Source organism: Girardinichthys multiradiatus, chromosome 22, assembly GCF_021462225.1.
Source record: "Girardinichthys multiradiatus isolate DD_20200921_A chromosome 22, DD_fGirMul_XY1, whole genome shotgun sequence".
NCBI lineage: Eukaryota > Metazoa > Chordata > Actinopteri > Cyprinodontiformes > Goodeidae > Girardinichthys > Girardinichthys multiradiatus.
In genome coordinates, this window is record NC_061814.1 from 23,994,016 (window position 1) to 24,012,378 (window position 18,363).

The window sequence follows — 18,363 nt, forward strand, 5'->3', positions numbered from 1 at the left end:
TTTGGATTGTTCGTCTATTAATATATTTTACCAAATCATAAAAATAATATCCCAGTTACTGTACAAATAAAATTGGTAAATAAAATAATTCCTTTCTAATATGCACTGCCCTTGTTCCAACAACATCTGAACGTCTGTGGATCGAATGAATATGATTACCATTTATTGTTAGCGATACATTCAGATGTGGTTTTCAACATGACATAAAATCGTGAATATTCGACGTACATATCAGGATTTCATCTTATTAGGAAAGGAAGCTAAACTGGAAACTAACATTTGTTGCCTTTCAATAAACTTGACTTTACAATGAACTTGTGAAAACTTGAACAAAACTGTCTTTTCTTGGAAACATTTAGGAATGTAGAACACAACTTATCCTAAGCATCAAAATCTTGAAGTTTCATTGGTAAGACTTGATGTAGGACAGCAACACAATGAAACAAGGAATCTACTAGTGAAAAGTATTGGCCACCCTTTAAAGTTTTTTTTTGGTTTTTGATGCACTTAAATGTAAAATTTTAATATCCGACAAATATAAACCACAGTAATTAAAAAAAACAAAACAGTTTTTCAATGATGTTTTCCTTTAGTAAGGAAAATATATCCAAACTAACATGACCCTTTGTAAACATATAACTGCCCCCTAACTGAATAACTTGTTGTACCATCAAGCATTTGTTATTACTGGCAAGGAGTCTTTAATGCCACTGTGGAGGAAATTTTGCCCACCCTTCTTTGCATAATATAATTCAGCCACATTGGAGGATTTTTTTTAGCATTAACAGATGGTTTAAGGTCAGAGCACAAAGTCCTGGCTTTGACTAGGCCACTTAAAAACCTTAATTTTATTTGTGATTAAGCCATTCAGAGGTGGACATGCTGATATGCTTAAGATCATCACTGCTGCATAACCCAAGTGTGCTTGAGCTTCAAGTCACAAATTGACGGCCGGACATTCCCCTTTAGGATTTTCAGATAGAGAGCACAATTCATAGTTCCATCAATTCGTTCAGGTCCTGAAGCAGCAACGTAGCCCTGGACCATCACATTACCATCGCTATAGTTTTGAGTGACACAGCATTTTCTTGAAATGTTTTTTTAGTTTTCCACCAGAGGTAACAGGATGCATACCTTTCAAAAAGTTTGACTTCTGTCTTGTCTGTCCTTGTCAAGATGTTTTTGGAAAGGTGGGCTATTGTCATTGGGGGTTTTCAACTTTGAATTCTCCCATGGATGCCATTTTTCCCAGTCTCTTTCTTATTGTTGAACTGACCTGCTGTGTTTTAGAAGTTGTTCTTGGTTCTTTTGTAACCTCCAGGATGAGTTGTTGATGTGTTTTTGGAGTAATTTTGGTAGGCCATCCTCTATGGGGAAGATTCACTACCGATCCATGTTTTCTTCCTTTGTGGGTAATCTCTTTCACTGTGGTTCACTTAACTCCCAAAGCCTTAGAAATAGGTTTGTTACTCATTCAACATTGTTAACTGTCAATGACTTTGTTTCCTATTGGTTCTTGCTTGTTTTCATTTTAGAGCAGGATATGTTGTTACCTGGCAGTAATCACACCTGAGTGTTGTGGCTAGTGAAACTGATCTCAGATTTCCAAAAAACACATTGTTAATCTCAGTTCATTGATGATTTAAACCAAAGGGGCCATCATGTTTACACGCAGGTTCAGAATAGTTTGAATAGCTTCATTTATTAAGAGAAACTTAATAAATGAAATCATTTGAACTCTACATTATCCAGGTTATCTTTAACTATTTTTGATCAATCTAAAACTTTTCAGTGTGGAACAAAAAAAAAAAAAAATCTGAATGACACCAATGGGGTAAAATACTTTTTCATGGGACAGTATATTTTAAAATGTAACCTTGTTTGCTGTAACCTGTGACATGGATACATGTCCTCAGTACTGTGCCAAACTGACAGGATTTTGTCATCTTGCTTTTGCACTTCTTTCACTACATTGTCACAATGAAAAGAAACTCACTTATTTGTTCTTATTTCTTAAAGAAGTTAACATGACTTTTAAATGCTGCTGTAGATACTGAAGCCTAAATATCTGAAATAAATGTCTGCAATGTTAATTTTTCCACAAATTTATCTGCAACGTTTTTCTACACTTCTGTAACATGAAACTGACCTTTAAAGTTTTATGAGGCAGAATGTTCACGTTTAGGATACATTATTTTATCTTCGAATTCATAAATTGTGCCTGTGTCTTCCTTGCTCATTGTTGCTAAAGAGTAATTTTTTATTTATACCTCAGTGAGCTGACGGTCTCTTAAAGAAAATACAATCCTTTGTTGATGATTAAACTCAGATGCTTGAAAATGAATTTGGTGCTGAGCAAACAAAAACTTCCTCACAGCCTTTTGAAGTCACCCTGAGAGGAGTCAGTAGTCTTTTTTTGTATTGGCAGCTCTGCTTCCATGTTATAATGATAGGAATGGACTTAGACCATTTAAGTATTAAATCAATAGCAAATTAAATTTTTTAGCAGTGCAAGCTACAGTCACAATCACCTGTAATCAGCCTTGACAGACTCTGGTTACACTGACCTCATGTCACATCCTGCTACCTTTACACAGGCTGTTTAAACTCCACTCGCAGCAGATACTGATACTATTTGCACTTTTAAAATAGTTGATGCTCTTTTGTTATTTATTGTTAAATGAGAATAGTTGAAATCCTTCAAAGTTTTTCACATTTTGCCACATCACAGCCACAAACTATAGTTTGGATTAGGGTTTTAATGTGATAGACCAACACAAAGTAATGCAGTAATTTTCTATAAATTAGAATATTATTGCAAGGTTAATTTATTTTAGTAACTCAATTCACTAAGTGGAACAGATTAAGTACACACAGACTAATGGTTTTAATCCTTTATTTCTGTTAATTATGATGGTTCTCTGCTTGCAGGTAATGAAAACACAAAATTTAAGATAAGAATATTACATCAAACCATTAAAAATCATTTTTAATACAGAAATATGGGCCAAATGAATGATATTTTTTATTATAAGACTATATAAATTTGAAGAAGGAGGAAATTGATATGATTTCTTTTCTTTGTACAAAAACATTTCAAGCTTACTCAGATTAGATAGAGAGCATTTTTGCACAATTCTTAATTGGATTTAGCTCTGGACTTTAAATGAATGTGCTTTTATCCAAACTATTCCAGGCTTCCTGCTGGAAGGTGAACCTCTGCCACAGTCTCTGCAGACGTTTGCTGCCTCTAACCATTTTTCTTTTAGGATTTTCTTGTATTTATGGTAAATGGCCTACACTTGTATAGCTCTTTATCAAGTCCCGAGAGACCCCAAAGCGCTTTACAATACAATCAGTCATCCACCCATTCATACACACATTCACACACTCACATGAGCTACATCTGAGCCAGAGCTGACCTGGGTCAGTCTGACAGGAAAGGCTGCCATACAATCAGCACCACCGGGCCCTCTGACCACCATTTAGCATCATCCATTGTCCCATCAACTCTGACCAGCCTCCATGTTGATGAAAAGTATTCCCATACCATTTTTCTGGTTGGGGACGGTGCTTTCAGAGTTATGTGAAATTATAGTTTTTTCACTACACATAGGTTAGTGTGACTCGCTAGATAGCTAGATAGAGCACACAACTAATACCTGTCCTGCCAACAGATTCTCCCACCTGAGCCTTAGATCTCAACAGTTCCTCTAGATATGCCATTATTTCAGGGTTTTACAGTAGAGTGGGGTGTAACATATGCACTCCCAACTTTCACATTTTTATTTGTGAAAATCTTTGAAAATCATGTTCCTTTTTCCCCCCACCTCACAATAACAACCTATCTTGTGTTGTAAAATTACAACACAATAAACAGAGGTTTGTAGTGACAAAGCATGAAAACGTTCAATGGGTATGAAAACTTTTCCAAGTTGTATTAACACAAGAAATGAGCTAGTTGCAAATATCTGTGTGCATCTTGGTGGTATGAGTTGGAAACAGACCTCATTTTAGATAAAGTACAGTGACCCACAGGCAGTTTGAAAATGAATAGTGTGTCCTCCAAGCCTTTCCTTTTCCTCCAGCTTGCTACATTTGTCATCTTCATATGAATAAACAGGCATACTTAATCTTTCTGTCCTTTTCATAAAGTTTTGTGCCACATACGCTCAGACTTTTCATGTACTTTCAACAAATGTGCCGGCCTTTCCCTGTTTTGTCAGCATGGTTTTCAACAGATTCTTCAATGCAAATCTACCTTCAGAAGATGTTGCACGGTCTGTCATTCTCAGAATTTCTGTGGGAAATTTTGACAGTGTTTAGACCGAGCTCAGAGTGATCAGCATGGTGGGATGTTTTTACGCTACAGTCCTCTGCAACAGCTGTTGTAGATGCAAAAAAATGCGATTAATAAAGGGTTAACTTAACGCTGCTAAGAGAAACAGAAAGAGGTGGATGCTGACCTGTCAAACTCTCTGCAGCACATCTACTGTTGATCAAGTGCAAATTATCTCCACTTCAATGACATACCATGCTGGGAATCTGCAAACTGGCGCTGCCTCTTTAATAGACTTACACCTCATTTGGCCTCTAAAGCCTGGGAAGCCTCCCATGGGATGGCCTGGGGCTAAGACACACACACACTCTCACAGACAAATGCATGCACATACAGAAAGGAACAGTAAGTGATGCCTGTGCTGGAGGCAAAGACTTAGGAGGATGTTGGCAAACAGGAAAGACGGCTTGCTGAAAAAAAGAAGATGGGAAGGAGCTTTTGGAGAAGGAAACAGAGACAAACAAAGAGAAAATGGTGAATAAAAGGGAAAAACACAGATGAGCTTGTGTTGTATGTGTCAGACAACAGATACAAAGCCTGATTAGGCCATTGCTGCTCAGTCAGGGAGAGCTGAACAATGTAGTCCGCTTTCCCTTTATGACAACAGACCATCCTAAGTCTGACCCTCTAACCTCTGTCACTAGCAATATGTGTCAGAGCCATGATGACACTCTGTCAGACTCACCCCTCCCGGCCTGTCTCCATAAGCCCCCCTCATATTTTCAGCTCTAATGACCCTCAAATTATTAATTTTTTTTAACAGCAGGTGTGATAAACTAATTTGTTCCATCTTCATTATCATGAAAAGAAGTGAATAATACTTTGATTTACTAATTTCTGTCATTGCAGTATTTTTATTCTTTTCATACTTAGAAATGATACTATAGAAATGAAGGAAAAATGCACACAGTGTTTCCAGTAAAAAGTGACAAGCTCATTAAGAAATGGAAAAATCATAATAGTATTGTAGTAAACTAAATGAGCCGGGGACTGTCTTATACTTCTTTTTAGTTTATGACTGTTCAATTTTTCCTATGATTATTATTTGGTTAAGTTGGTTAAAAATTCAATACTCTCACAGTTTTTACAGCATGATAATTTAAAGTTTTAACCAAAGCAAAAAAACCTGAAAGCTCTACTTTGTGTCATACTGAAGGTCTGCTAAATATTTTTGGCACTGTTGATGGATCAATATGCAGCAGTTTTGTATTTTCTGAAGGGGTTTCGTTTAGCTTGCGCCTTTTATCCACATGCAAATTGTTTTGGTGAGAAAATTCTAAAAATCACTATTCAGATAACTGAAAATTAATCTGCGTTTAGTTTTCAAACCTTAAAAAAATTTTTTTGTTCCACATATTTTGCTTGGAAGTGTTCTTTTGTGTTTTAAATATCTAAACCAAACAACACAGAAACCCTGCCAGATTAAACCAGCTGATCTGGCTGGGTATTGAAAAATTGCCAATATGGTTATAGGGCTAAGCTCAGAATTATTCATACTCCTTGTACATTCATTCAAGTTATTTTCATTTCTCCAAAGGGTTTTCTACTGACTGGAAATGACACAGGCAAAGATAACCTGAGTTTTATTCACTTGCAGTTTTATTCTGAACTTATTCAAAGTAAACAGACATATTTAGCCTATTTCATGATTCTGCAGAAGTAATTGGTGTACATTATTGATGTCTGATGCTAATTTTATGGTTGCAAATGTGTGAAACATGTTCTACTTTTAAAAACGTATTTGTTTACCAGTGCTTCAAAATTTCCATCAGTTTGTTTGTGTTCCCTCTTTGTAACACCGTGTAGTTTTGACAGATGGTTACAGCAGAGTTTAAAGTCTGCTGCAAAGTGGTAACCCCTAGCAGAGGTTAACAGTTACCAATCAAAGCATTTACAACATAGAATTAGCGGCTTCCAGTTTCCCCTCCCTTGTACCTCTAAAACACTCCTTCTGCTTTATTGGACCTTTTGATCATAAACTCTTGTGATGGATAAACTTTTGCTACACTTTTTTTTTTTTCATTAACTGGGTTGTACTCACATTTTATCAGGGTATTGGATAAAATGAAGGGTTCTGGTTATATGTTAAGAAAGGTTCAGCCACATCTTCAGTCCCTTAAGCTGAGGCAAAGTGGTCTCCTTTATCATGGGATCTATCCTCTTTTTCACAATAATAGCTGGGGACTAACCTGCTGCCATCGATATGCTCTTTACATTAAAATAACACAAATGTAGCGTTATATACATATTGTGTGAACTAGTTAAAACTCATTAATTCGTTTTTTAATCCTTGGACAATTGTATGTCTGATACTACCTTAAAACCCAGTATAATAAAAAAAAATTAATCCTGAACAAGATGAATTTGGATCTGAAAGCAGAAACAGCTTCTCTTTCATGCGCTACAAAATGTAATTGTTATCTATTAGCTCTGATTAGAAAAAATTGAAAGTCACTTTTTGGAACAGTAAAAATAATTTTCATTTGCTGTAGATGAGAACATTTCCGTTTGTTTTGCTCAATCTGCAGAACTTTTCAGTGGTGGAAAAATTCCAAGAGATAAGCCAGTGATCAGGAAAATAATTCCAAAATATTATTTTTCCAATATCACACTTCACTGGGCAACGTCTGGTGTGCCAGGTTATAAAAACCATAGTTTTTTTTTTTTTTTTTGTTCAAAGATTGGGTGGGCTGGAATCGGAAATTGTTAAATAAAAGTTGAACAAAAAGGACCAAAACTGAACAATTTCCTAACCTTTATGTTTAATTTTTTTTTAGTTCAATCAAATATAATAAATATTTTGGTGTATCACAAAGGTTGAGCTAAAAACAATGTCAATACAACAATTAGAGAAGTTATACAATCAATTTAATTAGTATTTAAACATTGAAAGCAATTTCTTACACACAATATATGTTTTTAATAAAAAAGACATTAAATTAAAGAAATTTAAGATCAGTATATGTATACTAGTATAATGTGTGTTGTGATTAAACTTAAATTATATATATTTATAATTATTTCTAAGTATTTAATTGTGTACAATTCTATATCTTTGTACACCACCATGAAAGCCAGAGACTATTATAGTTGTTGATATATGCACATCCCCATTCTGCTGTGTAAAAAACCCTTTACTAAATCTTTTCAGGCTGATTCTAAATGCAAAAGAAGGGCTTAAGATTGTAAAAAAATAAGTAATAATTTAGCAATACAACTGTTATAAAATGGTAATGTTATGCAGTTAGCAAAATTATTACATCATTATGTGGCAGTACAATTTTAATAGAGGAGTAATTGTTGGACTGGTACAACATAACAGCAAGACTATACAGCAGCTGTTTTATAATTTATTTGTATGGCTTTGATGATAAATGCTACAATGTCAACAATGCTTATTTTGAATTTGTTCAATTTATTTTGCTTAAAATCAATCTACATTCAAAACCGATCCAGGGGGGTCAAAAGTGTTTGTTTTTATAGGCTTATTTTTTGTACCAAGATGTTTATTAATGCACCACAAGGAATACCTTGTACCTTAAGTATGATAAAAACAATAAGCTTGTAAAGTGCAGAAGTATTTTTTTTAAGCTTGGTTACATGTTAATTTTAAATGTCCCCAACTTGGAAAAGCACAAGGCAACACATGATAACTAGAAATAAAGACATTGGCTGGTGACCAGAATAGGCTGACAATTTTCTCTTAATTGGTCAGAAACTCATAAATCCAATCTTTTTCCCATCAGTGAATGTAGCTCTACCAAGTCATGCTGACATCACTTTTTAGTGTGCATGTTGTGGGATATGTTTTCTGTAGTAGTAATGTGTTTAAAATCAAGTCAAGTGAAGCACAGAGATGCAAGAAGCTTAAAAGGAAATTTAATTTCATGTGACATGTTGAGACAGGACTGCTGTTCGTTCAGATTGCGAGAGAGCAAGAGAGAGCGGAGCTTTCAGTTGACACAAGGAAGGCTGAAAGTATAACGGTGAAGTTGCTCTGTGTTGCTCTCAGCGTTAAACCTCTGTCTATTATTGAAAACCCTTTGGAAATTAAAAATTTCAGAATTGTTTTGTAATGCTAACTATTCATTGCTTTTCTGCTGATCGGCAAGATACTAAAGCTAGATTAAATGTCAAGTTTTTGATTTAAAATGACACTACTAAAGATCCTTAAATCTTCACTACAAATGGATGATTCACTGTTAGTCACTGAAACTGTTGCAGGATCCCATTCTAAACGCAAAAATGCAAAGACAGGGCAACTAGGAGGGCCCACTGAGGCCACCAGAGCAGCAGGTTGAGATTAGGGGACATTTGTTACACAATATTGCTGCCTCCTGGTTTCCTAAGGCTGGTGCGTTTGCACAGAAGGCGCGGGCAGATATTTGGGCAGCGGCCAAAGCCTTTCCTTGCTTGCGGGCAACCTTGCTGGAGCTGCAGGTGCTGAGAAGGACTCCCCGCTGCTTCCTAGCGTGTTCTGCGACCCTACAGGCTGATGGAACAAATGCCGTTCTGGGGAAAATAAACTTATCTCATTTGGATGACAACACACAGCCTCTGGCTACTGTGTAGTGTTGCACCACTTTCCAGGCGGATTGGGTCAGTGGGTCTTCCTTCGCACTCCACATTTAACAGGGAAGAGATATATCTTTCTGTCTACCTTTCCCAAGCTGTCTACCTCATTTATTAATGTTTACTATTGTCTTCAAATAGCAAAACTTCAGCTGTAACATTTTTGTTTGAATATATTTTCCCCATGATTTTCTTAGTTTTCTCTTTTCATAGTCCAGAGACATACATTTTAGGGAAATTGGGATTCTATGATGTCTAAGAGTGCATGCTTGTTTGCCTTTTTGTGTCTGTCCTGCCCCTGGGATAGACTAGAAGAAGACTGCCTTTTGTTCAATGACCTCCAGAGATAGAAAATAAATGAGCAGATGAACATCCACATATTCAAATAGTGTGGATCTCTTATATAAAAGGGGATAGATATTTTAAAAAAGAGGGATTGAGGTTTTCTTTGAATAATTTAAACCCAAAGAGTGACAAAGATATAGTTTGTCTGTTTTGTTAAATAAAGAGTAATACACAGAAAAGATAAATCAGGATATCGAAAAATAGCAACCGAAGCTTTGAAACTTTCTGTAAAAAAAAAAATCAGCATTGCACAGTTAAATTTACAGTTAAAGTTACATTTTATTTTTGTGTCTGAGGAGAGTACCTCCTGTTAATTTTTCTTTTGTCAATTGGTTCTGTGTAGCGGCATTATTTTCCTCAACACTGAGGCCTCTTGCAGTTAATGTAATTCTAATGAAGAAACACTTTACTGTGTTGAATTAAAAGCTAAATTGATCTGTTAAGTCAAATACATAAATATGTTCTGGCATTAACCTTTTTATTTTATAAATTAAACTTATTTTAAACATTAAACAATATATCAAAAACATGTGTTTTCTAAACCCCTTAACAGCTAGCCTTAACATATTTAGGTAAAATAACTAGTGAGACATTTCTTATAGCCATCTACCTGGCTGTGACATTTTTTTGCCCCAATCCTGACTTTTAGCTGTGAGATGTTTGAGGAGTTTCCTCCATGTATAACTTGTTAAAAGTCACCCCACAGCATCTTAGTGAGAAAGAAACACGGGTTTACTCAGCTCAGGACTTAACATTTCTTAGTTTTTAGCCAGTCCTTGGTGGATTTCCTGGTATGTTTTGAGTTATTGTCACATTGCAGGGTCCAGTTCTATGGAAGCAAATCGTTACCATATTTCAAATGAAAAAGCGTTTTCAGAAATGCTTTTTCATTTTAAGAATGTGGCTGCATTGTTTGACTCATAAATGAAATTAGTAATCAATAATCCTATTTGCATTTTTATTTTCTTCTTCAAGACTGCTCATTCTTTCACTTAATTAAAATGAAAAAGAATACATTTGAGATTTATTTTTCAAAATGTACCCCAGCACATAGATACCAAAATTAAATTTGAAATGTAAAATTTGAAAATGAAAAAGCATTTCCAGAAATGCTTTTTCATTTTAAGAATGTGACTTCATTATTTGACCCATAAATAAAATTAGTAATCAATCATCCTATTTGCATTTTCTTCTTCATGACTGCACATTTTATGCCATAATCGAAAAGAAAACAAAGCAGACATTGCTTTTTCGTTTTCGTGGTCTGCCCGCAAAGTACTGCCCAGAACTCGAAAACACGAAAAAGCATTCCGAGCTGCGGGCGCAGAAGAGTGACGTCAGCAGCTGCTCTTCCTCAGCTCCCTGCTGACCGAGCTACCCATCTTGTTTGGTAGGGGGCGCTGTGCACGTCGGCATTGCATTACATTGCAAACGTGCCGATAATTTGATTGAATTGCAGCAGGGCCGAGCTCAATTTGTGGCAGTGGCAGGTAGAACTGGCAGTTCCGTTGGCAGCCTTATGGCCTGGGACATCCAGCGTGTTTTTAAGCATTTATTTATAATTTTCCTGTGAGTGACAATTCAGAATATCCGCTCGTGCTCTATAATAAACCAGCTGTTTGTGCAATAAATCTTCGTCATCCTTTCAACACGTCACACATACACATAGTGCTATTTATTTCCCATGTCAAGTAAATACAATCACCTTATGTTATGGGTCTAAAGCTGTTTATTAAATAATAATCAGTAATGAAATCATTATTTAAAGGTAACAGGCTATAACAACTATGACAACCCATTTGCCGATAATCAGCATCAGATTCCACAAAAACAGCGGCAACCGCATTGGCAAGCTTTTATGGCCGGTCTGGCACCTTCTGGCATCCTCGCGGAATCCCCTGCCACCCTGCATCAGGCTGTGGCAGTTCCGGTGGCAGCTTCGGTGGCCACAGCCTGCCACCGGAACTACCAGTTCTGCCTGTCACTGCCACAAATTGAGCTCGGCCCTGCTGCAATTCAATCAATTTCTCAGCACGTTTGCACTGTAATGCAATGCAGACGTGCACAGCGCCCCCTACCGAACAAGATGGGTAGCTCGGTCAGCAGGGAGCTGAGGAAGAGCGGCTGCTGACGTCACTCTTCTGCGCCCGCAGCTCGGAATGCTTTTTCGTTTTTGAGTTCTGGGCAGTACTTTACGGGCAGACCACGAAAACGAAAAAGCAATGTCTGCTTTGTTTTCTTTTTGATTATGGCATAAAATGTGCAGTCGTGAAGAAGAAAATGCAAATAGGATGATTGATTACTAATTTTATTTATGGGTCAAATAATGCAGCCACATTCAAACTTTTCATTTTCAAATTTTACATTTTAAAATTTTACATTTCGAATTGAATTTTGGTATCTATTTGCTGGGGCATATTTTGAAAAATAAATCTCAAATGTCTTTTTCATTTTCATTTTAATTTAGTGAAGGAATGAGCAGCCTTGAAGAAGAAAATTAAAATGCAAATAGGATGATTGATTACTAATTTCATTTATGAGTCAAACAATGCAGCCACATTCTTAAAATGAAAAAGCATTTCTGAAAATGCTTTTTCATTTGAAATAGGGTAACGATTTGTTTCCATACAGTTCTGCATCAAGGTTATTTTTTATAGGTGGTGTTGGAAAATATTCATGCTATGCTTATAGGATTTGTATTGCTATGCTCAAGTATGTTTAATAATGTGTGAAATAAAATGTATTGTGTAACTTAGAGGCCTCCAAACAGGCTTATATTTGTGTGTGTTGGACGTAGATATCATCTGTCCAGTAACTGAAGATATTTTTGGATGTGTCTCTGTAAATCTTCTGCCTAACGACAAGAACATATTTCTGTATGTAAGAGTTCTGCCCTACGACAAGAAGATATTTGTAGAAAAACAGGAAGTGCTGAAAAGTCATGTCAGAAGTGCCAGACAGCTCTGAAACTCGATTAAAATGTATGTTTTTTATTTGTCATGTACACGCCTTGATTTTGAATAAAAACTACTGTTCTTGGGGAAGTAATCAGAAGTTTCGGAAGTTTCAGAAGGATTCGGACGATCTTCTCCCTGTACAGGCATCTAAAGACTGCAGTCTCCGTGTTTCTTTTATTACTTTGTTTTTTATTAATAACAGTATAGGAGGTCTTAGCTTTACCAAACAAACGAGCATGCAGGAGTTTAGGGATAACTCCAACAGTGGTCTGACATTTTCTTCAAGCATCCTCTGATACAAGACACAATTTATGGTGGATTCTACAGCTGTTCAGGTCATCCTGCACCAAGGTATCCATAAACCATGACACTTTCACCTCCATGCTCCACAGCTTGTTTGAGATTCTTTTCCTGGAATACTGAATTTGTTTTATGCCAAACATGTTCCCTGTTCTACTGTCCAAATATTTTGGTTTTACACTCATCTGTCCAAAGAATGTTATTCCACAAGTTTTGGTCTTTTTTCTATGGCAAATCTTTGTCTGGCCTTCATGTTTTTCTTAGAGCACAAAGGTTTCCTCATTGCACACCTCCCAAGGATATTTAATTAGTAAATCTGTTTCTGATAGTGCAATCATTAACTTTCACATCAACATAGCTTGCTGTATGTCCCGTAAATACATTTTAGAGTATTTGGTGACTTCTTTTAACATCTCGTGGTCTAATTTCAGGGTAAACTAGGCAGCAAGATCTGAGCCAGTTGGTAGTGGTTTTAAATGTCCTCTACTTTTTTCTAGACAATGGACTCAATGATTTTTAAATTCCTTTGAGAACTCTATAAATCAGTTACTAGAAAGATCTTCTAAACATGTATAATTTTAGCCACTGTTCTTATTTCCTCACCAGAAGCTGCAGTTTTTAAATTACATTGTACCAAAAGCTGTAGAAGTATTCTGCTTAGGTTTAATTGCTATGTTATACTACTGTCATTGTTAACATTTCTACTACACAAACATTTTTCCAAATATGTTAGAAAATCACATAGGCTGTTACATGCTTATTGGTAGGATTGGCTATATTTCCTCAGAAATCCTTGCTTCATATTTTTGTTTTGGTTAATTTTTTTTTCTCTTAGTGTTTTCAGTTGTTCTTTCTTATGCTTAGTGCCACTCCAGCTTTCTGTTTTTATCAGCCTTCCTTAATGCATGAACCGTTGATTTTTTTGGGATTGTCTCGTCAGATCCTTCTGGCAAACAGTTTCTCTAGTCTCAATGTTTAATCCTTGTCTGTATTGCAAAAATATGTACATATAGCTTTTCAATCTGCTTCCTGCCTTCGTTTGGGTCCTTCACCAGCATGTTCTTATGGAAAGTACAGGCGACAAGTAAATGTAATGTTTTTCTTTAGGAATTGCAATTTTAGCTTCAGCCTCTGGTCTAATGGGCACACAATCCTCATGAAAATGGCAAAATCTCATTAAGCAAGGCTAATTGTATTTATGAATCCAAGACTTAAAAAACCCAAATTGACTAATTTCCATTTTTGTTGTTGTCCTTCAAAAATGCACATTAAATCACACTGATGGAAGCATGATTGTATACATGCACCTTCAGATGGATAAAATGTCAAAACATTTCAATGCTTTACTGTGCAAAACGATGTAATGCCAGGAATAAGAGAAAAGGGTGTGAAAATGCTATTATTTGAAATATGTGCTGCATTGACACCAAACCTTTTGCAGTGGTCACTACATGGTCTGCCATGCCCTGGGAGATGGGTCCGCCCCTGTAGATAGAGGAAGATAACAGAGTCTACAGAAGGAGTCTCTGACTGACCCGGCCCTGACCCCTGAGGTGAACTCCATCATGCAGAGGTGTTAGTGTGCCACCAGACATGATGGATCACCCCTCAGATTCCTGTGATCTTATAATCAGGGCCAATCATTGGGACTCTTTCTGTTACCATAATGATTGGCGATGATTCCTGCCTGGAGTATTCAGATGATGGATGGGGACTTATGCCGGGTCCTGAGAGAGGATGAGTCAGGCTTTCAGAGGCTATTGAGAGTGTTAGTAGGCTGGCTGGTTGCTCATATCTTTATCATAATGAAGAGGAGATACTTGACCCTAGAGTGGGCCAGGGTCTCTTGGTGCCTTAATGCTGATGTTTAAGGTGAACCCCTCTGGGAGACGCCCACTCATTGGAGCACAGTATTGCCAGATGATATGCTAATTTTAGCTTATTAGTAGGTTACTCCCACATTTAGTGTTCAAGGGGATGATTAACCAACACTACTTATTTTTTAGATTTTATTTACCTTTTTTTTGGATATGCAATCATACAATGATTCTGTATGCAGAGACAAAAACACGAGGATTTAATTATAAGAAAAGAAAGCACATATCCTGTAATAAAATGTTTGAAGTAAGGCTCTGTTTCTTCATGTTATAACAGTCATGCAATATTCTTTTTTTCTGAACTCAGATTTGGGTAAAGGCTGTCACAAGCTCAATGGGTGCATGCATCACGGAGCAGGGCTACTCATCCACACCCCACCCAAAAACCCAGTTCCCTGGTGCAGGGAATTACTGGGCCTCTTCCAGCTCCTGGTAACCCCTTCATTATCCACACACCAATGAGTCCAGATCAGATTCAGCTTTACTGCAGGAGGGGGAAGGAAATGGAAATTGGAAGGCAAAGGCTGCAGTCCTCGCATCAGAACAATGCCTCAATGTTTCATAAGGGAGCTTCCTTATCTAGAAGAGATAGAGCTAACTTAAAGAAAGGCCTACTTATTTCTTTAGGTCCAGGGCATGATGTGTTTATTTTTGAGGGCCTTTAGCCATATATATGTATATATATGTATAGGGGGAATATACATTTCCTACAGCACTGTATATGCCTGAATGGTGGTGTTTAGGTCATGATCAGTTCCAAACACTAAACCTTTTAGGCGACATTTAGTTTAAGAAATCTGTGTTGCTTATACCAGGTCTTCTCCGTTTCTGTCCAGTTTTTTCTCTGTACGTCCTCTCTTCATTTTTAAATTAACCTCTAAATGGACCTCATCTGTCCTGAAAGAGCCCATTAACTAGCCCGCTACTCTCAACCAGGGTCCCTGCTACACGGGGTTGCAAACCTCACCCTCACACGAACCTGTCCCTCTCTGCCCATCAAACCTTCCTTACACATCAGGGGACAAAAAAATCAAACCAGTGGAAAAATGCAGAGATAACAAAGGAATTGCAATATATATAGTTAATTACCTACTGCCTTTATGTGAGGTGCAGAATTAGATGCTTTTAATTGCTTTATCGCCTGGACTTGGGAGGGCAGCAACTCAGCAATCAGCCTGATTTGTTTTAAATGAGCTGCTATGAGGATGTGGTGGAAGCTTGATAGTGTCTCTCTGCCCTCGGGCTCCTGGACCACAATGAGGCCAAAAGGTTCCCAAATGGTAAATTGAATGTCTGTAAATGAATGGAAATCAACAGTGGCAGACCCTGAACGTTTCCTGTGACCAAAAAGAGAAAGATGGTCATAATGAAACACTGTGTTCAAAGGGCTCTTTTTATTTAACAAGAAAAGCCCTGCGCCTTCACTCCCTAAGGATGCTACAGAGGTGGCCTTGGGATTTGAACAACAGTGTTACTGAGGCAATTAGGATATTCCTGAATTAAAGGAGGTAAGCATGGCAGTGTTTTCCAGGATGTCAGTATGTATCATTAAAAGGCATATTTTAATTAGGGATGTGTTCGTTCGTTACACTAAATGGATTAATATAGCTTGTCAAGGCTGGAGATGTGTTTTACATTTACGTCCACCAGGGAACAAGGTCTCAGTTTAACAAGACATCTTAAGTTGAGATGGCTCTTGTTAGAGGAGACTCACAAAATGGCACTTAGACTGGTTAATATTTGGAAAACGTGGAGGATGATGTTTGTGTGAAATCAATTATTGTATCGTGACAATCGGCAGTTTGCTAACCACTGTATTAACAAAGGAAATGGTTTAATTTTACTGTGCCTTGCAAACATATTCATACCCCTTAAACATGTTTACATTTTGTGACATTACGACAAAAAAGTTATTTTAGTGAGATTTCATTGATATACCAAGACAGAGTTGTAATGAATTATAGAACTATGAACTATGATTCTGAAGTTGAAGGAAAACTATATGTGGCTTTCAGATTTAAGAACAAATACCATTCTTGTATTAGTTTTCAGTCAGCCTGAAACAGCGGTATCTCTCTACCAATTTGTTTACATTTAGACTGAATTTTTTGCCCGACCTTCCTTGTAAAAATAGGTCAAGCTCCATCAAAAGTGAGCGAACAACTTCCATGAACATCTGTTTGTTAAAGTCTTGCCATAGATTTGTTATTGGATTTAAATCAGAAATTTGACTGGGCCATTCTTTCTCTGGCTGTGTGTTCAGGGTTGTTGTCCAGCTGGAAGATGAACCTCTACTCCAATCTCAAGCCTTTTGTGGACTCTAACAAGTTTTTGTCTAATATCATTTTGTATTTAGTTCCATTCATCTGCCCATCATTTCTGACCAGCGTCGCTATCCCTGCTAAGGAAAGGAATCCCCACAGCATGATGGGGATTCCATGTTTCACAGTCGGGGATGGCAGCAAGTTCTTCTAACACATTTGCTGTGTCCCCTATACTGCAAGCTTTATTTCTTTAGAGCTTTCTTCTCGCCCCACTTTCAATGAGGCCAGAGTAGAGTTCGTTGTTCTGTGGACCGATTCTCCCACCTGAGCTGCAGCTCCTGTAGATACACAAATCACAAGAAAACCTGGGGTTAAATGCCTTGCCCAGAGGCATACTGACATGTATCACTTTAGGAAGGTGGAATTTGCATCACATAGTTGAGACTGATGTGTTGCCATATAAATACTTTGTGGCTTCCCATTCAAACACATTGAAGTTTGTGGTTATAACATGACGTTCTAGAGTATGAATACTTTTTCAAGACACCGTATATCATCATTGAAAAAAAACAAAATTTAACCATGATGTCCATCCTTTTAAAGTTTTTGAGGATAGACTTAAAAGCAAGAAGCTCGACTGTGGACTTTCTGATGATGCAGCGAGTACATGTTCTGCATGACCGTTTGGATCAAAGAGTGGTTATCTCCCATATTGAGCTGTTCTCACCTCTGTCTTCTCTCATTATGGTTTGGACAACAAGAATTTCCCTCCCATTAATCAGAACCCGATCCCTGGGTCAGCCATCACAGAACTCCTAACAAGCCAAAATGCAAAAAGAAGTGTGGAAATAAAAAAAATAAATAAATAAAAACAAGACAAGCATCTCTTGAATGTCATAGATGCCAGAGAATTGATTTCTTCCCTGTTAGTGGGGAAAATGGGTGAGGAACTACTGCTTAGCCAGAGGTTCTACTAAATTAGATTCACTTTGTGTGTTCAGTCAGCAGTCAGTCAGCAAAGTCAACTTGAGCTGGGGGTGAAGTAAGCACACAGTCATATTAATTGGCTTTTTTTATGTGAATTAAATAATCCTCCAACCTGATAGTCCTGGACAGCTCTGCATACATTCAGACAAGTTGTTTTAATCCATGTATGAGTAATAGCTCTTGTTGGAGGTTGTGCTTACTGAGTGTCCAATAAAACCACATCAAAGGAATTTGCACCCTTTAGGATGGTTGTTGGGAGGTGAACCCTGCAGCTGTGTTTTTGCACACACCTGCAGGGATTATGGCCAAGAGGATTTGTCGAGGAAAAAAAAAAAGTTGCTTGAATTCCTGACAAGCTCTGTGCATGTTTGTGAAGTTTCAAATAAAAGATTTAATTAATTCAGACGTGCCTAAATGTAAACATGATGACGTTATGCCAAAGCTGGAGTGTTTTGAATCAGATAAAACACAAAATGTCTATGTTCACAAATTTAAAAACCTTTTCCTGCTTTGCCACATTCTAGTTTAGGCGTGATGTCCTGCCCGACTTTGCCAGTTCTTGATTAAAATGTTGACTTTTTGCAGGGTAATAACGTGATTAATGTAATTGAATGTAAAAGGGCGTAGCTCAGCAGCACTGCTGATCATTGGAGATGGATTAGGAGAGAAGGCTTTCAAATTGAATACAGTTCTCCCTCCTCAGCTTGTTAATTGTGCCGTTT